Source organism: Perca flavescens, chromosome 15 (genome assembly GCF_004354835.1).
Source record: "Perca flavescens isolate YP-PL-M2 chromosome 15, PFLA_1.0, whole genome shotgun sequence".
NCBI classification, from domain to species: domain Eukaryota; kingdom Metazoa; phylum Chordata; class Actinopteri; order Perciformes; family Percidae; genus Perca; species Perca flavescens.
The window spans coordinates 18,608,627-18,634,774 of NC_041345.1; the positions used below are offsets into that span (position 1 = coordinate 18,608,627).

The following is a 26,148-nucleotide window of genomic DNA, read 5'->3' on the forward strand; positions in this document are numbered from 1 at the left end:
GAGTAGGTTCAGCCCATGCCAAAATGACCAGACTATTATATAGCATCGCTGTAACGGAATGGGCCCGCAGGAATTTTGGCACCGGTTTTACGCAGCAGACCACATAGTTTAATCGACGTACCTCGACCGAAGACAGAATAGCGAGGCTGGCATGGCCAAAGAATGCGTACACATGTCGTAGTGATGCTATGAGATAAAAAGACATCAGCGAATCACCGAGCTGGTTCCTCCCGAGAAGTGGAGCAGATTATCAACGGCGGGATTCAAGTTTGGACCTCACCAAGTCCAAAACGACCTTCCCCTTCCAAAAAAAGGATCATCTTACATCTTAAAGCATCTTCACAGACTCGCATAGCGGTAAGAATTTTTGTCTTGATTTTTCAATATTGTGACGAGTTCCATCTTTGTTCTTAATGTGGCTAATTTCTAACCCAATGGAAGCCTTGGTGGGAGTGGATGTTGGGGGTCATGGACGCACCAGTTGGCACCATAACGCACAGACGACGGTTGCGTCTTTGTAGTCTGTTTCCGTTTTAATTTGCACTGGATTTTCTCTCTCTTTTTTTTATAAATGCAACACGTTTGGTCAAGGCCAAGCTGTGAGTAACAAGAGAGCAACTTCTCTATACAAACGTGCTTTTGCGAAGCAGTTGCGACCGACGCATCGAATTGACATAAACTGCTAATTTGGAGTCTTAATGCCCTTCCATCAGTTTCAAATCAAATGCAATTTAAGCCTTCAAAAGCAATGCTAATCAAGTTTTGAAGACTGAACCACAGTGTCTCATAATCTTTTGTTCTCAAATCATTTCAGCAGAAACATGGTGTAGATGGGCGGTGCAGGGATTCTCCCCGGGATTTGGTTTAATCCTGCAGGCGCTGTTCAAATTAGTGGAAGTACACTCAGACTTTGTAATGACGTTATTGGCAAACTCTTGAGATTTATTAATACTGAATATATTTCACGAGTGTTGAAAAGCTTTGCCTACAATGCATTTTTAGCTGTGTGTAGTAAATTGTATTGAACAGTCCTGTAATATAAAGCATGCAGGGCCCCATTATCAAAAGCTATAGAACTGAATTATTTAAAACAAGGTGACAGATGTGCTAATTGCAGCTGCAGTGCTTATTATAATAAAACATATAATTTGCTTAATAGATTGTTTAAAACTAAATAGTTGCCAAAAGAACATAACAATACCACCTTTCTAACAATGACCATTCAAGGTATTTAATTGCACAATTGAGCGTAGAAAAATTTGCAACTCTGCATATAAAAACACTCAGGATTTGATTTATTTGATCCATGATGGCATGATTGGGTGATCTGGCTCTAAAAGCCTTTTACCTTTCTTGCAACAGAATGCGCTAACAATTGCTTTGACAGCCCCTCCATATACATATTCCCTGATTCAGTGATTAGCTCATCATTTTTTAAGTCAGTATATCAAAAGAAACACTCCCACCTCTCAGAGCGGTTAACCTGGGGAGCAGCCAGCACCCGGCATTATTCACTATGATGAGAATCCGTTTCATTGTGCTGGATGCCTTTGAAATATGCCACATTGGTTTCCGTGTGGAGCATTTGTCAATGCCATAGCAGCAATGGCTCAAATATGAGCCACCGTAATGACTTTCTCTCCTGTGCTTCAGAAAATCCTCGCTATATGTCAGGTCACTGTAATGGATTTGGGATATTGCCAAATGAAAGAGCTTAGTTCTAGTGAATGATACTTGCTTTAACATATGGATGCTATGCATTTATTCAGAATTTATTTTTTGGTAAGCTGCCAGTAGAAGCATATCTACCTCCATTTGCCCTTTATTCCTTCTTCTTTGTTTGCACCCAGTAAGTGCTGTTTTGGCATTTCACAGCCTTGCATATAGATTTAATGAACATTTTCTGTATGTGAAACTATTACTGCAAGGCAGTCTATCTCTGTCGCCCGATACCCCTCCCACCTTGTTACCCCTGCATCCCCCGTGTGGATTGGAAGAGGAACTTGTACCAATATGGGAGAAGGGGAAGTCGACCCCTGTGCACTCCAGCACTGAGAGAGAGATGAGGAGCAGATTCTGTGTGGCAGCAAGGAAATGCCCCATCACTTCAGTTAGTATCATGACCAATGTGCTCCTGTCCTCTTTTCATTTAAAATATACAGCATATTCTGTATTATTTCACTCTTGGAAAGAAACACTCCTGCGACCACAAAAAAAAAAAAAAAACATGACTTGGCAGACTTAAGTGATAAATTCTCCATGGATATTTATTAAATGATCAGAAGATGTCCCAGAAATGTCTGAGAAATGTTTCATAGCCACTTTGGTTGGTGAGTTGATTTATAACAGATCCAATAGTATATATAAAAACAACATTTTCAGCTGTGTTTCTTACAAAAAGAGTCCATCCAAAAATGGCTCTTTGATAAGTTGTGATTAGCAACACTCACAAAGCTGGCTATCTACTATGCAGCAAAGTAGTGCCTTGACTTACAAATTGCATGATAAAAGTATGACATTTAGAGCTCAGTTTTACCTGCTAAAGAAATTAGAGTGGAAAAAGCACCACTGCTATTCAGATCATTCACTTAAGTAATACTGCAACATACAATACCATAAAAATGCAAATACAGTAATAGTAACCAAAGTCATGCACTGAAAACCTCAATTATGTAAATATACACATGTATAATAAGCTAAATGTACTTAAAATATCAAAAGGAAAATGGCCCCTCTATTTGTTAAATTAATTTGGGAATTTCTATTACTGATGCAATAATGCTGCTAATGAGCTACTTTTAACTATTTTATATACTGTTGAGTAGTTTAAACTATTAAGGTATATTATATTTTATAAATTCATCATGTGCATTGTTTGTAAAGATCTTAATCTGAAAAGTACCTAGAACTGTCAAATAAATTAAACAGTAAAACTGTAGAGTGAAAAGTAAAACATTCCCTCTGAATTGTACAAATGAAATAGAATGACAAAACGTACAGTACTTGAGTAAATGCACTTAGTTACATTCCACCACTGCAATACTCAAAGTCTTCAGGATGATCAAGCTAAATGATTTTATGTATCCTGAAGGAATCTGGTTCCCTTGTTAACATTTAATATTTTCATCAGTCTAGTCCATAATGCACAGCCCATTACAGAGCTTTATATGTTTGGCTTAAAAACGTTACTATTGAATTCTTAATGACTTATGATAAAAGGAAAATCAATATTGCCATATACTGGAGAATTCATTATTCTGTTCCTCTTTCAATTCACGTTTAAGGGCAGGAACAATGCTCCTGGGGGTTGTAATCGATAATGGTGTTATTAAATTAAAAGTGCAATAGATTTTCTTGCAACCTTTCAGGAACTTTGCATACAGCATCATGGTTTAATGTTGCATTTAACTACATACATAATAATGGAAATAAAAGGGCTTCTTATTGCCACACAAATGGTCTCAGCCAGATGTACATAATACAGTAACATACAGTATTCATCAGTCATAAATGATAGTTTTGAATCCTAAATTGCTTCATTTCCACCATTAAAATCCTTTAAATCTCTCAATATCACCAGCATATTATGTGTATCAAATTATATACCTCTGTTATTTAAATGTTTTTTAATGTTAATCACTTGCAATTAAATCAGGCATTTACAATTATCATAATTGTCCCGTGAAATGTCTGCGGGATGTGTTAAAGTCAATTACATGCTTTATAGGCAGCTATTTTGAATACATGGAGTAATTCACTTCCTGTTTTTCCCAATTCTTCCCTTCAGAATGTGTGATGTGGAGCCAGTACAGTAAGAGGTAAATTTTATGCTTTTAGCCACTACATCAAAACACACACCAACTTGTATATGAGGAGCAGGTGTTTTGCAGCACAAGCAGTCAACATGTTCGGTGGCTGCAGTGTTGTGGATGAGTTGAGAAATATGCAGGGATGATTCTTAGATCCTTCGCTGCTGCAGCCTTTCACTAACTGGCTTGGTGTGACATGAAATATCAAGGTATTATGTCTATATCTGGTTTAGCAGACGTGAGCACACTTCCAGCCTTAATCCTCAGAGTGCAGCACACAGAGGGAAAACTGTGTCTTTATGCCTGCCAACTAGTCTGGATTCCCTCAGCTTGACACTGTGTACTTTGCTCTGCATTTTCTGGTTGCCAGTTCCTGTAAACGACATTAAAGTAAAAGCAGAGGCAAGGGACTTCGCTCTCTTTGTAATTACCGGGTGATTACAATTGTTAGAGGTCATCAAATGTACCCACCTTAAATCCCTCTTATATAAAGTAGGGACTTTGGTTCAGCTGTACTGATAGGGCATTTGAAAGTACAGTATGGATGTAATTGATGATTTGGATGATGTGATGGGACTATATATCTAATCAGCAAATGGTCATTTTCAGGGAGAATAGTTTAATCTAGAAGATTGAGTGAATATAGTGACATTTGTTCCGTAACATTGGTATGAAAATAATTGGTGAGGCTACTGAGATGTGCCAGAGTGTCTTTAGATACTTGTGAAGATTAAAACTGCAATTAAATTGTCATTAAATTTAGAAATTATGAACTTTACGTTCATAAATAAGAAAGATTTTGACCTTCTTGTGTTTCCCTAATTTAGTCAGCGGTGATGTGACTAAAGATTCAATATGAAGGATGAATCGTTTATGTACTGGATGATTGTAGTCTTAAGTACAAGAGTACAACTGAGTATGCTTTGTGTCCGTAACGCCGGATATTTTAGGGGAGACTTCAAATATTAGAGGACGACGAGCAGGGGAGGGTTGTGTCGTGCTCTCTGTGACTCACAATGACTCCTCGGTAAAAACGAGCCTCGCAGTCTGACCTGACCCTTCGCTAAACAGTTGTGTCGGTGCACGTGTCACTGTGACGCCACAGCAGATCTCTGAGTCTTTAATTAGCAAAAAAATTAAAGAGAAATGTCTGATTTTGTCTAAAGAGGGGAATCCTGATCACCGTGGTTCATGTCCTACATGTAGTACTGCTACAGCATGTGCATAGAAGTGCAACGCATGTGTCCAAAAGCAATGCAGTATAGCTGAATACTTCAATATTATATTGTATTTGCAAACACTCCAATTTATTATTTTTTACCATAGAGCTAAAATAATTAGTTGATTAATTCAACATATTACGGTCAACAGGTTGGCAACAATTTTGATACCTAATTAATTAACTAATCTATCAAGCAAAGTGGCAAACATTTGCCAGTTTCAGCCTCTCAAATGTGAGAATGTGCTGCTTTTCTTCTGTTTTATAATCAGTATAAATTGAATAATTTGGGGGTTTGGACTGTTGATCAGACAAAACAAGCAATTTCTAGATGTCATTTTTGTGGACTGAGAAGCCGGGATTGACTTCTCTCTTCTTTTTTTTAGACTAAATGTTTAGTTGAAAAAAATAATAGACGGATTCATTAATAATGAAAACAATTATTAGTTTCTAATTTACCACTGAAATGAGTTCACCTTAATAGTTTTATTACTTTTGAAATTAAACTGTTCTGCCATAGCATGTGGAATTATCACATTGGAGCTCCAACTAACAATCTTTTTTATTGTTGTGTGCTAATTTCTTTACAATAACCACAGATAAGACAAAATCCCATCATGTGATCCCAGAGTCCAAAGGGAAATTGCCTGACCAACAGCCAACAAACTTAAAAGTATATAATATAATAGCATAATATAATCTACAATGATATGAAATAGAGAAAAGCAGTAAATCCTCACTTGGAGAAGGTGTAAACAGCAGAAATATGTGTAGTAAGAGAAAAAGATTGAGACAGACAGAGAGAACCCCACTAAGTGTGGATGAAATCAGATGTCACTTTCCCCCAGCCTGTACTCATGAAGAGATATGGGCAGTCTTGCAAATGAAAACAGTCGTGAGGCTCCTTCCCACCGGGAATGTCACTATAACATACCAGGATCAGCACAGACATACTGTGTGCCTGGAAACACACACACACACACACACACACACACACACACACACACACACACACACACACACACACACACAGATGCACTGAGCCCTGCATGTACAGAGATGTTTACGCTCCAGTCAGTGTTGAACATGCATATTCAAACTGATATGACATACTCATGAATCTGCGCATGCTGACACATTTACATATGAGCTAGGCTGTTGTGGGCTGGGCCGTGATTCGGGGTGACAGGTCTTATGCCACTTCCCTCGGGTCACAGGAGGGGCGGAGTCACAACGTGACAGGAATGAAGGCAGAGAGATGCCTTTCATTCACTGTCAGTCTCCAATGACACAACCTTCCTCTCTGTTTTAGGCTGAATTCACACCATATCAGGCGTTGTGCAGCAGTGTCATCATGATGGCCCATTTGGGTCTCCATTGTGTTCCCCATACTGCTCGCATTTGGCCATGCTGCTAGTATGCTGGGTTCTACAAGTGATTGTTTGTCCGCATCGACACATAAAAAAAAAAATTTCAGTTACTCACCAGTATGCAAGGCCGATCATTACGGTGGGTTTTAAAATGGTGCATTTACTGTAAACGTAATGTTTCACTCCATTGTGATTTTTTCTAATCGCTGGATCGTGATCTGTCATGTAATGTCAGGTTGCGTTTCTCCAAAAGTGGATTCTGTTTCCACTTTTCGCTTCATCACCCCCTGCAGTCCATACATAGCCTTCTCATCTCTGTGCGTGTCGTAACTCTGTCTGACGCACCCACCGCTAGCCTCGCTTAGCACAGATGCTGGAGGTAACCGGCTCCATCTAGCCTACTGCTCACAATAAGTGACAAAATAACGCCAACATTTTCCTATTTACATGTTGTGATTTGTATAGTCACAGCGTGTACAAATAACAAGGTCACATGAGACACCGCCATATTCTAACCGTATACATACTGGGAACTATATTCTCAGAAGGCGAAGCACTGCAACTTCTGCTACTTGGGCAGAGTGATTTTCTCGCAGTAACTGAGCGAACTCCAGGCGAACTCTCTGCTCCTCACCACGGGCTTCTCAGGTGCTGCGACATGTAAATAGGAAAATGTTGGCGTTATTTTATCACTTATTGGAAGCAGTAGGCTAGATGGAGCCAGTTACCTCCAGCATCTGTGCTAAGCCAGGCTAGCGGTCGGTGCGTCAGACAGAGTTATGACACGCAAGGAAATGAGAAGGGTATGTACGGACTTATCTAATTCTGGAAGATAAAGTGAATAAACTAAAGTCCCAATAAGTTGGCGTCTTCCTTTAACATTACCCACATTCAAAGGAATGGGAGGACTGGCATGTCCGCCGCAACGCCTGATTTAGTGTAAATGCAGCCTAAGTCAAAGTACTGGGTTCAGTTGTGGTAAGGTAACATTTGTGCTACTACACAGCTGACTGTGCATCGCATTGTGTGTGCTTGTGTGACTCATACCTGTTGTTTCACTTCTATCTCGTGTTGTCAGAGTAGGTTAAGTGTATTCTTGGATTAATTCAAAATATCAGTTTGGCAGTGCTACTCCAGTCATGTGGTTTAAGGCCTAATTTGTATTTTAAAAGTATATTCACATATATTGTTAATAATTTTAACATGGATGGAAATAAGCACTTTTGTGTTTCTTTAATCCTTATTGAAAATTTGCACTGCAACTGACACATTATTTTAATTATCAATTAAACGTCAGTTTAATTGAAACATCAGTCAAAAATGAGCTTTAGGCCCAAAATACTCTTTAACTCTTTCAACTTTCAGAAACCCATATAGCAGTCAAAATTTTCACAAACCCACAGTGTTCAGCCATGTGACTCTGTGTAATCCTTTGAAACACTATCAACCTAGCCGTAGTGAAGGAGGGTGCAGAGAGTTCATTAAACGCACAGACACTCCTCCATTATCTGAACAAACACACTGGAGTGATCAGCAGAGTGCCGCTGATACTGTGGGGAACAGTAGATTAGAATCCATACGGGGATCTGTGCCACAGCGCTGCACATGGCGGAAGGCATGCGCTGATCCGTCCACTAGCGCTCACGCCTGATTGGCCCAGCTGGGGCAGCCATGGTCGGGCGACGTCGCTCTCTGTCACTAGCGGAACAACAGAGCAGCCAGGTTCACAGACTGAGGCCGACACCCCTGTCACCGCTTTGCTGCCACACTCTGCCACACACTGAGGCAGACAAACTAACACACACACACACACACACACACACACACACACACACACACACACACACACACACACACACGTTAGTGCACAAAAACAGGAAGACGGACCAGAGAGCAACAAAAATCCAAAGTAGTTGAGGGCACAGGAAAGATTGTGTGAAGTCCAAAATGTAATTTGGGAAAGGAGACATTTTTGGGGTATTTTTGTAGTAATGATTCACTATAACAATAACCAAATTCACATATTACTACCATTTCATCAGTGCTGTGTCAGCTTTTGCAGACCCTCCTCCCCCCTCCCCCTCCCTGCCACTGCTTGCAATACTGCAAAAGGTCACAACCTCAATTGCATCACAGAGCTAATTATTTAGCTCATGATAAATGCACACGAGTGTGAGCATCATGGAATTAGCTGTACAATTTGTTACATTTTATTTCCACCTTTACTAATACAAATATTGAGTAATGTTAGCATGTAAATCCTAATTGTCTTTTTCTTGAATGTACTGTGATTTGAAACTGTTTGTGCCATGACATGTGAACCAGCAGATGGGTGGCTCTTTAAATGTTGTAGAGAACAATTTCACTCGATTGAGCAAATAAAAGGGGTGACACTAATAAAAAGCTAGAAAGAGACAAGCTAGCACGGGGTTATTTTTAGCCACTGTTCCATATACAACATGTTACTCCAGACACTAAGATGCTCTGGGGTCATGTTCAGTGTTTATACAGTCTCTTATGGAGACCTCATACCTTAGACTAGATTTAACTGGAGCTTTACTGGAGCCTTGGAAATAACTAGAGTAGATTTTGAGGAAATGTTGCAGGTTAGATATAGGTTTTTACAAATCCACAAAAAACATATATTCATGAGCTCATATTTTACCAAAATGATCACCATGATACGAGTTATAGCTCTAATAAGAGATACGTTTCTGAGATGTTTCTGATAGTGTTTTTGACTGCGTGGCTAATAACAGAAGGTCTGTGTGTTATTATATTATTTGCAATGATATAAAACAAAACTCAGTCCTCTCTTTTGTTTTGTTTTTAGGAGGTGCAAGCAGCAACATGAATAGTGTGAGTAAAAGGTAGAGACGGACAAAGAGAAGCCCACTGGTTGTGTGTATGTATAAGTTTACATTAATAAAGAGAAAATATTAATTTTGATGCGTTGATTAAGCATTCCACTTGTATGTAGGTAGGCTATGTAACCTTTACCAGTGAATAGAGGAAAGTCCCCCACATACAACCTCAAGTCAGCTTCCTCTCCATATTTTTTGGGCAGCAAAACACCAAAGCAGCGACTCCTGTTGCTTTTCTCTTTCCTGTTACATCACCAACACGTGATGTGTCTCCCAGGACATTCCTGTCCTTTCCTCTTCTTCTTCTCCTGGAGTCTTGTTTAAACAAAGTAACATTCATACATGAGTGGGTTTCCATGGCCACAAGGCCTCAGGACTATCAGAGCCATGGCCCACCATGGTGTGTTTGGTAGGAAAAAGCCCAAAGGCACGCACAGATGCTCTTGTGCTACAAGTGTAGCCTCGATGATAGCCTTACAGGCTAACACTTTGAGACTCTACGTCTAAAATAAAAAAAAAAGAGGGGAAAAAGATTCCCTTGACAGAAATGCTTAAGGCCTTACTTTAAATAGCTCTGTGCTGTTTCTGTTTCTGTTTTTTTTTCTTTCTCTTTTCTGTTTATTATTGGTTTTGGCCTCTGCTGCTCGGGACCATCTTAAATGCAGTTTTTAGGAGTTGAGGGAACTGATCCTCTCTCCGCCTTGAGACAGAGCGTTTACATAAAGATTACATAAAGAACGTGTTTGTTCTGAGAATGATAATGACTTGATTGTATGCACAGGCCGTAGGGGAGAGCAGCAGCAGCTTCCTCGGCTGGCACAGTGTGTTTGTCTCTGGATCTCATCACTGCTCCTGTCTCTGTTTTGGCGTGGGAGCAAAGGAGCAGTCATGACCCCTCAGCTTCAGCCCACCTCTCTGTCTAACCCTCAGGGCAGACACACTCATTTCTCCCTGAGGTCGGCAAACCTGTCTCATGCATTAACCCAGATGATTTATTCTTATTAGTTTTGTCTTGTAATCCTTAAGATCTCAGATTTGGTGACACCTGTGGTTACAGTGATGGCAGTATAGCCTGTTGTTTGGGTGAAGTGAATGCACCTTAGGGTGGCGTGTCCTTTCCAGGCAGGAGTGCTTGTGCTGTCCTCCCAGCCTCACTTTGTGCCCAGATGATGCGCCGTTTAACTTGCAAAAGTGGAGTTAAACGCACCTGTGCCATGCACTTTAGACCATGCGCTATAGATTGATTAAATAGGGTCCTTAATCACTGAATGTAAATACAATCAATAGCTATTGTAGAAAAGAAACGCCATAAATAGCATAAAAAATGGGGCTGGATTTCATAAAAAACCTTAACTATTATAACTTAAAGCACTATATAGGCTGGCTGGATAGCAGATAAATCCTTTTTATGTATTGGTGAGTAGAATACAAAACGACTTGGAGATTTATTTTTCCATCTTACATTATATACTTGTGTTTATTTCATCTGCTATAACAGAAGCCATAGATAGCCCTAAACAAGAAAAGACTTTACTTTTCCAGTCTTGATGTATGCAAATGTAAGCACAGCAGTGTGTGGTCTTTAATGTGATGTAGGAGTGTTTATTGGGTTGCTGTACACACCGACTGGGCACCTCAGCTGTGAGGCAGCCTGAAGGATTTGCCTCAGGCAACAATCGATTTATGGAGTCTGTACTCTCAGCTTAGAGAATGTGTGCTTTATTTGTTTAGGGAATTCTTGAGCAGACACGTCATTTTCTAGCTTGTGTATGTATGTGTATTCCAATGCAATTTTCAAAAACTGATCATAAAATCAGATTTTATAAACAACACATTGCCATGTCTAAACTTGTCCTAAAAAAAAGCTCTTTTGCAGATTTAAATCTGTTCCTCAATTATTTGCTAGCTGTTCCTTTTCTTGTCTTTGCATCGATGAATGGCATCTAAAATCCAATTTTTGCACAACCAGACCTGTCAGTTGACATGGCAAGCATGATTGGATGATTAAAGTTGCATTGGAACAAGTGTAACCGTAGGCGAGAACATATTGCTGCAAAGGGGCTCTTTTTGTTCTCAGTATGTTTCCTTCTCAGCTCCTCCAGCTTTCTTCAATCTTTTCTTTCCTCCCCTTCTCTGCATCCTTTAAGTGTTTTATAGGAAATCTGATTGCTCAGTTCCGTTTACATTCACTCACCATCTGCTGAATTTGGCTGCAACTGTGAATCAATTTTTAATGTTGGCAGCTTTGCATTCACTTGCCTCCTCTTTTTCTCTGTGCCTCCATTTAATCTTTTCTGTTGTCTCTGGCATATTTTTTAATCTTTAAACACTAGACAAAACTCTCAATAAAAAACAGAGAGAACACACCTCAACCACCAATTACACAGAAAAGCTGGGTGTGTTTTGAATAAAAAACATGGATTGAGAGCAGCAAACAATGACAGCAAAAGACTTCATCTTTTTTGTAGTAGTTTTTACATAAAATTTGTGATTTATATTGAAGGTTTATGGTAGCAGCTTATACATTTAGTATGAAATTGTCTGCTTTTGAAGCAGTAAAGTTACTGTATGTGAATTAATATGAATATTGATATTACTTCTATATAATACCCAAATTGCCCAAACAATTTCAACTTTGACCCTCTTCCCAAAGAGATAATAAGAAATGAAACATATATAGTAATCGGGACAAGCAAGCAAGGCTTCAGTCTTATGGAAGTGGAGATGACTTGTATCTCCGTAACATTTTAGTTTCTTTTTTTAGTGATTCAACCATAACTGCAAAACATATTTTAAATGGAGGATAAATAAGGTAAAAACAAGAGTTTACAGCCATGTCAGCGACTATGTGAGGCTGTAGCCCAGCTAAATGCTAACATGCTCACAATAACAATGCTAACAAGCTTAATGTTGTACCATGTTAATCATCTAATTTTAGCTTGTAAGAAAAGCTAATTTTCTAATTAACACTAAACACAAAGTACATCTGAGGCTGATGGGAATGTCATTAGCTTAGCAGGTATTTGGCTTTAATTCAAACATTGACCTGATGATAATGCTACAAGAAAAGCAGGAAAGAAAAAGGGATCACCAAAGTTGTTACAATTCATCCTGAGGGGGACATGAATGTCTGTAGCCAATTTCATGGCAATACATCCATTAGTTGTTGAGATATTTCAGTCTGACGACATTGACATCCATAGACCTATGTTGGCAGCATGGCTAAAATTAGAGCTTCATTCCATTTACCTCTTGACTTTCACCTATTAAGCCCGTCATTTATACTGACATGTATGTCACCATGTGGTGGCTCTCTGTAAGTCACTGTAATGAATTCAAGCTGAACTCTGCATCAACTCTGTCTCTAAGTATTGTCGTTTGATGAAGCTTGGCCCTTCCTTCCGCTGGAGTCTTCAGTCAGCCTGCTTTGCTACTTAAGGCGAGTGGAGTGATAGTGGCCATGGTGCAGTCAGATAAAAGTGAATGATGGCTGATGGATGCTATGCACTGACACTTGAGTTATTACCCACAAGTATAGCTTGGGAGATCCTTGTCCCCTGCTATTCATGGCCAGATATAAATATGAATGATGTCTTTTGGATTTGTCAAAAGAAACAGGGTCAGGGTCAGTGTCTGCCAACGCATTTATATTTATATCGGAAGGATCTGCTAAAACATCCTTGAGTGAAATGCTTAACCCCTACCAGCAGAGGGTGAATTATTTCCTCAAGGCAACGAACTAACAGCTGTTATAAAAAAAGAGAAGATGTTGTACAGTAGATGTTGTGTTCTTGTCTCTGAGATGGTGTATATATCAAGGAAGCAGGAAATCAACGTTTCAGGCCTGCAAAAGTATGGTTGACTTCAGTACACTTACATTCTTGACATTTTTTTGGGTATTTCTATTAACACAACCTGATTTAGATTAATTGCATGTTACAGTTTAAACTCATATTTTCTGGGAAGTTACTGTATGATGACTGTTCCTCTGTGAAAAAAAACATTTGACCTCTTTCACTTTTTGACCAACTGCATAAACTCAAAGTCAGCATTATATGATTATAGAATAGATATGAATTTCTACAAAAAAATATTGCATATGCTATCTCCCACAAAAGACTTGCAACACCATGACGTGTTCTCCTTTATACTTATTACATTAAAATCAGTATATGTAGGCTACTTCATGGCTCTTTTTCTGTACCTGATGAAGAGCCAGTTTGGTTTTAAAATGTCTGTCAAGAGATATAGATTACAAATTTTGGACTAGGATCATTTCTTTCCTATATATTAAAAATTGTAAGAGAGAGATGAGAGAGACAGACTGCTGCTCAATCTGCAGACCAGCATCACAGGTGGACAACAATATTGGTGGTAAGTGAATCATTCATGTCAACAGGGAGACTCGGTTGCAATTTATCAATGGTTCATGTGAACAGCTTAACCCAAATAAAACCTTAATTAGAATATGGACTTGCTTGGTGCATCGTGAGGGTGCATGTATGTGTGTTTAATCACACTCATTTATGCCAACATGAGCCCTGAGCGCACAGACGTCCCGCCTCTTTCTCCACACAAGCTGAGCCAAAATCATCTTCTCAGCATTCAGTCACTGTGATGGCAAGAATGTCTCTACTTATCTGCAGTAAGAAAAATTCAACTGCGGCTGGCAGTGGCATTTGGCCTCTGTGTGCTTCCTGGCAGCATGTGTGTGCGGAGCCGCTGCCATCGGACCCAGCAGCTCAGGGCTTGGTTCGTGAAGTCAATGCCTGCTTCTCTAAGATGATTTAAACCGCTCATTGCTGCAGGGTGAAAGCCACATTTCATTACACAATGCTAATTAATTTTAGCAGGAAGTCATGCGTGTTTCTAACTGATTGACTCATTGTCACGCCCTAAATAGATGTCCACGACTCATGATGCTCTTAAGTGCCAATTTCACGCTAGCTACAGGGGTGGAAGTTAAGCTATTAACTTTAAAGTGAAATGTCAGGTACTAAGAATGGGAGGACTTTAATAAGACAGCTGTTAATCAGTCACTCATTAGTGTTGTTGCATTGTATTACATCCTCAGGGATCTGTTTGTGATTTACGTTCTACTAATTGTCATCTCGATGGTGAGCGCTGACATTGTCAGCCCTGACAAAGCAGAGGGAGTGCAGTTGGCAAGTCTCAGGTCTGCTTTGGCCCGAGACAATGAGCTTCACAGTTAAGCCAGGCTTCTGTACAGGAGTGGTCTAATGCTCTTATGGCCCCCTTCATCTTGTTTCCTCTGTCCTGCTTTACCTCGCTTAACCCGTTTGTCTTTTCGCCATGCATCCCCTGCGTCTCCCCTCTCAAGTCAATTCTAGCTGAGCTCAGAGTGCCATTATTTATGGTCAGTCATAAATCAACAATCTAATCAGCTCCTGCACACATCAGCTGGCAGGGATAGCACCTCTGAGCACAAAGAAATCAATCTCATCAATAAGTGAAGAAACTGTGTGTTTTTGTGTGTGTGCGTGTAGTAATTAGCCCGTGTGTTGAAGTCTGTGGGGGGTTTGTTTCACATCACTGCTGCCTCTCACTCATCAGATAGGAGCCACACACACACAAAGGGTGTGAATTTTATACTAAGCACATTTATATTCTTGTCATAGCTGAGTTAAAAAAACATTATCATTTCGCTTTCATTAGAAAACCATGATTTGTTCCAAAAGAGCCTAAAACTGGATTGTCCATAGCATAAAGTTGCCACCAAATATAAATTAATTACTACTTCTTTTATACTTTTTTTATACTGAGCTAAAGGCTTTGTTAACCCTTCATTTCAGAATTGCCCTCGGTTTGGAGCACCACTCCAAAAATAAGAGCTGATCTATAAGAATAAAATGCAACTTGCGGCTGACGTGAGAATGGAAACCATTTATTTATTTAATATTTAAGATAATTGTTTGGCATTGTCCCCTTTATTGGACAGGCAGAAAGGAAACAGGGTGAGAAGATATAGAAGACCATAATCATTTGAATGTTGCTTATTTACCCACTGCTATTTATACTTGTTTTGAGTTATGACAAGTGTAGTGCAGAAAACTCTTTGTTTAGAGAAAAAGGTGGCACCTCTGAAAGGTTTACATTTTGCACACCACATTTCCCATGATTGTGCAGTCACACGGGGGGACGTTTAAAAAATAGCGATACAGAAGAAATAAACGCACTTTCGTTTGTTCCACACTCTCGAACGTCTTTTGAAATATAGTTTGATCTTGAGTCAAAAACTCTTGAGACATACAGTGTAGACGTGTCTTTGTTTGGAAACCGTTATCTCTTCTCTGTTTGCTTCTCAGTGGTTGCCATGGACACTCAAAACAGTGCTACTATGTACATAAACGGCATTCCCAGAGCAAAGCTCCACCTTCTGGTTGTAGCAGAAGTTATAGCTGGTTGGAGCAAGGGGTACCTATAGTTGAACTGGGGATCTCTTGATCTGCAGTCAAATGCTCTGCCACTGAACTCTACCCCCATTCACACTGATGTTTGCATCTGATATGAACATATCTCACATTATGGATGGGAGAGATGACAGTTATAAAGTTTTTTAGATGTTCTTTTAATCTTTACTTTTTCATTTGAATTACTAGAAGTTATCACCTGACTAAAAGTGTATTCAAATAAAACAGAAAAATGCGTATGCCTGGTCATAAGCTAGAGTGGTCATTTACTCCCCAAGGGGTACACAAGATAAATCTGAAGGGGTACCAAACAATTAACAGATTTTGTATGTGATTTTTTTTCTGGGAAAAATCCCAAAATTCAGCTCTCATTGTGAATATGTTCTGCTTTTCTTTGTCTCACATGATTGTCATTGTGTCTCAGACAAAACAAGCAATTTGAAGACATGACTTTGGGCTTTAGGAAATTGTGATAGGCATTTTCACAATTTATTCTGACAATATATAGACGAAGCGACAGGCATCGTACTGTATATACGTGACCTCTAGTTTGGAATAAACCATTATCATCATCCAGTGGCAGGCAGTGTGTGTAATTATAAAGAGCATCTGTCCTTATGGTCCTTCGTGGATGATGATGAGGAGAAGGAAGTGGAGGTTTTGGAGAGGGGGATGGGGACTGAGAACAGTAGTGAAAGCAAAAATGAGGGAGGTTAGTGGAAGGGTGAGGGTGTGCTGGGAGTTGTGGGGGCGGGTAGTGAGGGCCCACAGGGAGGGAGGTGGGGGATGGTGAGGAAGAATACTAGTGTGCAGCAGAGTCCCCCTGCTTTCTTATATTATAATTCCTCTATACTGTGATATGGCTCGCGAGCAAGCTCCATTTTCTACCGTTAGTGCCAGACTATGAATGGGGGTGTTGCATGAGAGCTTTGTCATTGCTTAGCGCTCGATGCCATGGGCTGAAACAGGGCACTCCATTCATGCACTCTCTCTCATTTTCTCTCATTAGACTGTGGGCGCAATGCGTGTTTAGCTCCCTTTGTTTGTTTAGGTGTACATGCATGCCTGTTTGTTTCTATAGAGTGTGAGAATTGATTGCTTCGCTTGCAGGGTTTCCCCCTGGAACATATGTGTGCATCAGGCGCAGGTCAGCATCTGTATCCATGGTCTTTGTTATTATTATTTGTTTTCCTGTGTGTTTTGACAGCGGACGACAAAGGATAAGACCTCATATCAGGAAAGGAGGGAGGAGACTACTCTCTCCAAATTCAGTCCAAGATTTTCCCACCCTCAGGCCAGTTGTGAAACCGACACAAGCTTTGAAGGCAGTGTTACCCTTGTGTTCACCTCTTCCAAAAACAGCTCCAAACAGTGTGACTTATTTTAGAGCCCGCTCCGAATCCTTGACCCGGAAGCGTGGTTTTTGTTTTCACTTCATACAAATGTTGAATTGCGAATTGAGTGTGTTTGAAGCACACCATCAGTGCTCTCCTCAGAGTCATCTCTCATCACCATTCTGCTCTTTGTATCTATCAGTCTTTTAGACAGCAGAATGGCCCCTACAGTTTAGACTGAGGCTGAAAACTGCAGCTGCTGCACACACTGAGCAGAGGCAAGGGACAGCACTCCCCCTGCTCCACACACACACACACACACACACACACACACACACACACACACACACACACACACACACACACATTTTTATAAAGAGAGAGAATTGCTCCTCCCTGTTTGTCTGATGTTTTGCTTTGCTTTAATAGCAAGACTGATGCCATTTAAATCTTTCGCTTCAATTCACTCAATGCAAATCCAGCTGCATAAGTGGGTTACCAAAGTCCTTTACAAACACATAGGCGAGGACAGTGAATGCAGCGGGCCTATACAGCCAGTTCAACTTAATTTATTCTAATGTCAGATTTATCTAACTGATACATTAGCCAAGCGTGAAAGACCTGTAGCCATGTGAAGATTGCTGAAATTTGAATTTTCTTTTTACATACTGCTAGAATGATTTAGCATTTCAAAATGAATGTGCACCCATTTCCACTTCCAGAATTTCAATTAACAGATTAACATTTCATATCTCGCATGACCTTGATAAATTTGCATCGACTGGGTTGTGTGTTACTAATGATAATGATTGTTATCAGGTAACATTTTTGTCACGGTTTCATGTATGCTGTGATTTCGGCTCCGCTGCATTTCAGAGGGAACTATTGTACAGTATCATAATATGTTACTACTAAATGCTTTTATGCCCTTTTAATCATCAGATGTTGTGGCATATTAGCCAGAAAATGCACACAACCATGCTACCACTAACGAAAAGCATACTAAATTCAACTTATACTCTCCAATTCCCATTCCTCATTTTACAGCATAAACAGATGTACAAACAGTAGATGACTTTAATATTGGAACCAGCTGTGGTATTTATACACACATATTTGGAATGTTATTTAAAGAAACCTTCCTCTCATATCCGTCTTCCCTCTGCCCGGCTTTTCGGCTCCTGCGGTATTAAAGATACACCACTGTAAATTAAGTCATCCCTAATCCTGTATGTGCTGTATGGCCGATCTGACGAAGACTCAGAAAGGTGAACGTACTATGTGATTTGTTGGATATTATTAGCATGGTAATAGGGTCTTAGAAGACATGGAAAGAGAGGGAGTCGCACACGCTATGCATCCAGGTGTGTGATATTTAGCACCAGCAGACACCTCAGGAACAGAACTGTCAGACAAGTGAACACACTAATGAAAGACTGACCACTTCCCTGGGCAACGAGAATAATATGAATAAGAATAACACACATGTATAGTAGTTTGTGAGCACAAACATTCAGACATTTAAACAAACACACACAAACACATACATTCCCTCTGCCCTCTAAACCTGTCTCCAAAGGCAAAGTTGCTCTGCACATGCACCTACACATGTAGAGACACACACACACACACACACACACACACACACACACACACACACACACACACACACACGTCGAATGCGCTCCATCCCCGCCTGAAGACACAACAAGAAACATCTAATTCTGAGTCACTCTCAGCCTGACTCACACCCAAGCACACACACACCCAAGTGCGCGCGCGCACACACACACACACACACACACACACACACACACACACACACACACACACACACACACACACACACACACACACACACATACACACAAAGACTAGCTGTTACCCTCAGGAGAACTTTACTTTACCAATGGCCTTTAACTTGGTTACTGGGACAAAATTGTTTTATCTCTAATTCACCATATATTATATATGCTTACTCAGTCAATACACACACAAACACTGCCTTCATTCACACACAGACTCCACCTCTTTCAGCCCTCCCTCCCTCAGCTCCTTACTCCCTCTTCCTCCTTCCTTCTCTAATGACTCTCTGAGCGTGCAGGTGAGCCTGAGCCTGAGGAGGTGATAGCTGTGTGCTTCCGGATGTGTGCATGTGTATCTTGGCATGCATGATTATGGATGATAACGTACACATGCTCACGGAGATGCCCGACCATCTGTTCATCTCAGGTTAACTCGTCTCCTCGCCGCTAATTAGAGATGGGAATCTTAAACGCTGAGTTGAGTTAAAGATTTTGGAATGGCAAAGCATTAATGAAGTGTGGCTCAGTCACGCTGCTGTACATGTGATGGAAGATACAGTACGCAACTCTCAAAGAACATATGCAGTTCATAAGAAAAGGTTATGAAAAAATGCAGTCAAATGCTCTACCACTAAAGCTTGATTTATGGTTGTGCGGAGGCTCCACGCAGAGGTTTCACCGTAGCCTACATAAGTGGCCTAAAGTTTATACATGTGCATTGGTGTGTGCGTCGATCTCTGTAAGAGAATAGCAGGGCCGCATGTATGTGCGCATGGGGAGTGTGTGGTAGAGCGAGTGAGAGAGTGACAGTGATTAGTTTTGGAGCGAGTGCCGACTCTAGAGGCAGAATCAAAGTGTCTCCCCTGTGCTTTCTGACCACAGTGCTAAATCTATAGCAGGAAAAGTTAACCCTCTCCTTGATTTCATGTTGTTTATGGAGAAGGAGAACCAGGAAATGAGTAGTGGGAAGAGAAACGCCACCAAGCCACAGCCGAGCGACATGCGTCCCTACGACCTGTAGTTACATTTTTCGAGAGGTGCACGTCAGGCTACGACGCAGGGTCCGTGCCACCACGTACCTATGTATGTAGCCACGGCTTAGATTTAACACAGAAGACTAAGAGACATAGTTATATTGAAGGAAGATGTGAAGCAGAGATCAAACGTACATGATCGGGATTTATAGAATACAGCTTGTAGCTCTTATTATGTTTGTAGCTGCAGGCTTTTTTCACAGAGCTCCTCTATTGTTTGCTTTAACATGCCACCAAGGTATGGTCCATAGAGCACTGTTTACATTAGTAATAAATAGAGAGGGTACCCAGAGTTGAACTGGGGACCTCTTGATCTGTAGTCAAATGCTCTGCCACTAAGCTATACCCCCTTATAAATTATGAATATTGATGCTCAACTCAACTCAGAGCTAAAACAAAACAGCTATTACTGAGTCAAGCAGGAATCCTGTTCCTTCTCAATCACAGATGTGTTGAGTGTGTTCACTCATGAGCCTCTGAATGTTTTTGTTTGATAATGAAAGTGTGCTTGTAGATGCTGTAGCCTCTATTCACCCTGAATAATTAATTTGCTCCATGCTAATTACAGAAAAAATGTACAACGGTTTAATATTCCCATGGACTTCCTGCAGTTAAATATTCAAACACTATTGTACATGAGCTGGAGATACCATGAACCTCACAGTGAACTCACACCTTACAGACTTTACTCTTATTTTTATTTTCTTGCCAAGTAATCAAATCTAATATTATAAAAAGTAAACTGATGAATATGGTACATTTTAGAAAATATCAGAGATCTTAATGTAGATGTGAGCTTGATCAAAATAACATGAACAAAAATGGACTTATTACCAAAACGGATAAGACTAAATAGTTTGTTGTTTTCCTCTGGTCTGCATTAATAGATTCTCAGCAGTAGGATTTCCATAAACAGCATGATATGGTTGGTTAGTTGGTTGTTTTTTTGTGTTTGTTTGTTAATTAGTGTGCAACAGTATTTATATTGTGCATTGTTTAGGTATGCTATCTTTAGACCCTATAGCCATCTATTCATCACCCTATCAAAACAAAACCACTTACATACAGGAGTAGGTTAGAGGGGGTGTAGCTCAGCGGTAGAGCATTTGACTGCAGATCAAGAGGTTCCCAGTTCAACTCTGGGTGTCCCCTGTAGAAATGATATTTTTTATGTCCACACACAACATAAACATCCTTTATGCTGTTTATTGCAGTCTAACAGCACAGCAGTCCTTATGTAGAGGCTGGAATGTTTCAAATGAAACTAGCAGGAATCTGTTTCCTGACACTGAGATTGAGAACCACTGGCATGTAACACAGAACATTACATAACATCACAGCCACAGGTGTCAAACTGTACTAGTGCGTTCTGAAAGTCTACAGGTTTCCGTTCCAGCCAGACACCACACTCAACCACACTGCAGGTAATTGTACGAATAAATCCACCCCAAACATGCTGTTTAACCTAAGTGAGCACTTTGCATCAATATTGATTCACTGAAATAGTTTTTGTACTAAGGCAATGATGATCTATAAAACTGTTTCACATAGAATTAATATTGCCTTACAGATGGCCCAGTTTAGTACATTATCATGTTGTCCTGATGCACTTATTCAGGCTCATGTAAATCAATTTATTGAACTGAATAAATATGCATTCCAGTGCTTCCACACCATGTAGTACCTACAGGTTGTGTATATGGGCTTTCAGGGGGCACTCAGAGTTACACTGGGGACAACCTCCTCAACTCTTATCAGGTCTTGATTTAAATAATAGTGCAACTATATTTATAGACTGTAATTCCCTCCTGTATCCCTCCAAGTATTTAAAAAAAGTGTTTTCACATATTTGTTGCTTGTTTGTTGCTTTTTTACTTCATTTCCTTCATGCTTATTATAAACAAAGACTGGACTGCCTATAATTAAGGTCTTTTTTCAGCTAAGCATGAAATGATGTGCGGCTGGTCAGCTGTAGATACACTATTGATAAAGGAACATTACAATATTTTTAACTAGATTCTAAAATAACATTTATAAGAAATATTTGTTCCTAGGATAGCATTTAAGGTATGTACTTCATTAACCATATTATTATGGTTAATGAAGTGTACCCATAGTTGAAAACGGGGACCGGATGCTCCACCACTGAGCTATACCATCAGATTGCCATAAGCTGCATGACATGTATGCTTGACTTGAGATAAAGAAACATTAAAAGCTCTTCGCTTAAATTCTTTAAACTCTGAACAAATACAAGTTGTTTTGTATCGGTCTTTGAATTAACTTATTGACCTGCAGTGCTTTCTTAGCGAGTCTGCTCACACAAAAACATCTGTACTATCACTGTATAAACAAAGGAGGCAACCAGAGTTGAACAAGAGAGCTCCTGACCTGCTGTCACATGTTTGGCCAATGACTTATACCAGTGGATGTAATTAAACTAAATGGTGTCCAAACATTCCAATGGAAGCTGCTTACCCAACCCAAACACCAAGAAAGCCTCTCTCACCCTTGTTGCTCTCTTCATGCTGGGCAGTGGGCCCATATTATATGTCTTTCTCTGGCTTTATAAACAACACAATTATAATATCTTAAAACAGTTCTTCTTACAGTTTATCCTGAACTACCTCTGATATTTAATGTGATCTAATGCATACAGTAGCTTAACAAAGTGATCAGGAGGCTCCACCCAACTTGTTGTCTATGTCATTTCATGTCTGTTGATACTTTAAAGGTCCCATGGCATGAAAATTTCACTTTATGAGGTTTTTTAACATTAATATGCGTTCCCCCAGCTTGCCTATGGTCCCCCAGTGGCTAAAAATGGAAATAGGTGTAAACCGTATCCTGCTCTGCCTTTGAGAAAATGAAAGCTCAGATGGGCCGATCTGGAATCTTATAAGGAGCAAGGTTGCCTGCCATTTCTCTGCTTTGCCTGCCCAGAGAATTTAGCCGACCTATGAGAGAGAGACATCATGGCTTTCAAACGAGCAAAGTGGCAGTTGGTCAAGGCAACACCCCCACCCTCCACCTTGTCCCCACCTCTCCCCTCCTCAATAGCTTCAGACACAGAAATGGCACATACTAAGGAAAGCTCATTGTGGGACTGGCTCTAGTGGCTGTAATTCTGCACCAAGCCTGAATTTCGGGAAAGAGACTTGAGATACAGTATTAGGGGACCACTAAGGTCTATATAAAAGCATCCAAAGAGCACCATGTCATGGGACCTTTAATATTTACACCCCATGCGTAGTTTACAGTGACTCTGTATAGGAAATATGCAGACACAGTCAAGATGTTCAGTTACTGTTTGACTAAACATTAGAACTGGAAGGAGATGTGACTTACAGTACAGTAAAGACCTCAGTAAATTGTGTTTTTACTCTCCTGATGTGATGCCTGTTGAGAGGTGGAAATCAAAAGATTTGTTAGTACATATACCAAACACCTCTAGTTGAAACAGGATGTTGGACACAACATTAAGTGGGTTACGTTAACTTGATAGCAAGGGAGGAAGTGTTTAGGAAAATAGTACTACTATTGGTTGGAGTTTAGTCAGTCAGTCAACTTTCTGGTGGTAAACTTGTAAATTCCTGTGTTGACTGTGTTGTCATCTTTAAAGATGCACTGTTTTCCTGGAAGTTAAACTTTTTCATGAAATCCCCATTTCATGATGACACGTGACATGTGCCGTCTCAGGCTTAGTGCACATTTATAGCAACCCATCAGTCTACAACTCAGAAATAGAGAAATTGCTGTAAAAGCTTGAGTGAAACTCAATGAAAAAAATTACAAGAAGACGTCTGATGGATCAGTCACTCAAGGCTCTTCTTAAAATGTTTACATGGACTATACACTGTCAAATAAGCCCAATCAGTTTGGTTAATGCAGACAGGCTGAAGGATTATGAGAGTTAAGAACCCCCCAATCTCCTCAATCCATCTATGAGCAGTCAGTTTAATGACATGCTGATATATACATATTTGTGAAGGCTGTCACTTTAACACTATTTTATGTAGTCCTAGTGTATACATGATGAGCAGCATGGAGGGAAGCCCCAGATTTATGAACTGAGGGCCAGTAAAGTTGCACCCACTGAAGGTGATTATTATCCCTGGGGAGGATAATATACCACAGTTAGTTCTAGCTTAAATATTATGATCCTTTCACACATATTTGAAAGAGCCCAAATCAGATAATATAGCACTCGGACTGTATCCAAATAAGTATAACTCCACGTTTTTTCTTTTGCCTTTTTATACATGTAATCGGGGAACTTTTCAGTCGCCACCAGGCTACACAAACTCATCTTTGTAACTTGTCTCAGCTGTGTTTGATGAAGGATAAAGGATTGATATTACAGTGTCAGTCGGAGTCAACTGATTTGCAGCGCATCATTTAACTCTGGTTTCTGTCAAATATATTTAGTCAGCAGATCATCCCATGTGAACACCAAGCACAGCTTACAGATTTCTAATATTAATAGTTTTTCTAATGCTGCGTGGAAGACAAAAGAGATCATGATTATGAGTTAGCAATGCTCGGAAATGTTACTGGAGACTGCTATGACAGCAGAAGGAGCTACAGCATTATTGGTTAAATAAAGTAGAGTAGTTGTCTTAACAGCTAATCATAACTGTTAGCAGTGAAACTATCTTTATTTTATAATAGCCTAATAATATTTATCCATAGAACACTTTGAAATGCAAGTTACAAAGTGCTTCACAAAGGCAGCAAAATAAACAGACAAGTCATAAAATCATCAGGTTTAAAAGAAAACAGATAAAAACAATTTGGTGTATAAAACCAATACAGTGTAGGAAAAGGTAAAAGCAGGAAAATAAAAACATTTTTAAGGGAGACAGTTCAAGGGAAATTAAAACTCTATATTAACAGTGCTGCGGTTGTAGCTGTGTCCAAAATCTGTACAACATATTATTTCTACATGAAATGTGTATGCTATATCTTAACTGTTATACTGTTTTAGCAGTTAGTATACAGTGTCCGCCAAACTCAACGTTCTTAACCGCTTGGTGCTAACAGGAAGTCATGCAATATGTGCAATGTCAGGCGTCCATCAAATTGCGACTTTAACAATTAAACATCATAAATCTTTCTGTAGCTGTTGTACCAAGATTCACAATTTGTATTTTATTTTTTTCTCTAGCCGTGAGCTGCTCCTTTATTTCCTTTGTACATTGCATTGTGAGAGGGTATCCATCACCAGCACACTAAAAAACCCACTGTATTTAGTGTAGATAATGTCTGATTTGAGAACGTTTAATTTTGTCATGTTTCCAGTGTGATAACACTATATACTAAAAAGTTGCTAAGAATATATAGTTTGAATTTGGGACACATTTAACAGACCTGCAGCAGCCATCAAGTACAAGTGCTCATGTATTACCTGTGTAAACCTAGATATATTTTTGCACTGTAAGTATTCTCTAGAAGGGGTCACCCAGAGTTGAACTGGGGACCTCTTGATCTGCAGTCAAATGCTCTACCGCTGAACTACACCCCCTTGTGTTAGAAACTGTCCGTCACAGTAACATGGAGTTGTTCCACTTTACATCCACAGAAAATTAATGTAATAAATCATCTCTACCCGTGTGCTGGCTGAGTCTGCAAAGATGGCCTCGACTGTGGGATAAACAAACAGGCAAAGTGGCTTACATAGCGATTTAATATTATTCACAGGTAGTGTTTGAACACACAAGGTACCCAGAAATTTTCTATGTTGATTTAATAGCTGTAAAAAGCTGACATTATTCCTCTTTAGTATGTATATTATAGCCATCAAAATCACCATCACATCTAGTGCAGTTTTCTATAAAAAATAAGTATGATTGAAGAAAGTGCTCCATGAAATACTTAGGCCTACATCAAAAGGAGATGAGGATGTCAAATTATTCAAGGTTATTACCAAGATGAAACGTTAAAAAAAATAATTATTTCCCCACTTATCAACTTCACATTCATCAAAACCAAATTGCAATAGCTGTACATTAAAGAAAAACAAATTTAATGGCAGCTGTGGACTTTGAGCGACATGATATGAATTTAAAGAGGATTTATGCACTCTGATTTCTCAGCACATGATCTGTGAATTTTGGTGATAGCAATTGGTCCGCTCAGAGGAGAGAGATAAGAAAAGAGACTGAGATAGCGTGCAGTCCTAATTTGAGCAACCACCACTGGTGAATGGATTTGGACAATATCAAACGAACAACTTTTATTGTTCGTAGCATTGCATGATTATGACTCTATGAGAGGGCATTA

The 26,148-nt window shown here is 39.7% G+C and overlaps 1 protein-coding gene and 3 non-coding genes across 4 annotated transcripts in view; 2 read left to right on the forward strand and 2 right to left on the reverse strand.

The window, feature by feature from the left end:
* The first annotated feature begins 212 nt into the window (after window positions 1–212).
* The window catches only part of gjc1 (gap junction protein gamma 1), a 39,142-nt gene continuing 13,206 nt past the window's right edge, over window positions 213–26,148 (forward strand). The window contains exons 1-2 of the mRNA XM_028600243.1: window positions 213–357; window positions 3,788–3,818. The gene's annotated coding sequence lies outside the window, so the exon portion shown is untranslated. The remainder of the gene's footprint in view (window positions 358–3,787; window positions 3,819–26,148) is intronic.
* trnac-aca (transfer RNA cysteine (anticodon ACA)) lies at window positions 20,145–20,216 on the reverse strand. Its single transcript has one exon. It is a non-coding gene; the product is annotated as a tRNA-Cys (tRNA).
* Window positions 20,947–21,018, forward strand: trnac-gca (transfer RNA cysteine (anticodon GCA)). The gene has a single exon. It is a non-coding gene; the product is annotated as a tRNA-Cys (tRNA).
* trnac-gca (transfer RNA cysteine (anticodon GCA)) lies at window positions 25,319–25,390 on the reverse strand. Its single transcript has one exon. It is a non-coding gene; the product is annotated as a tRNA-Cys (tRNA).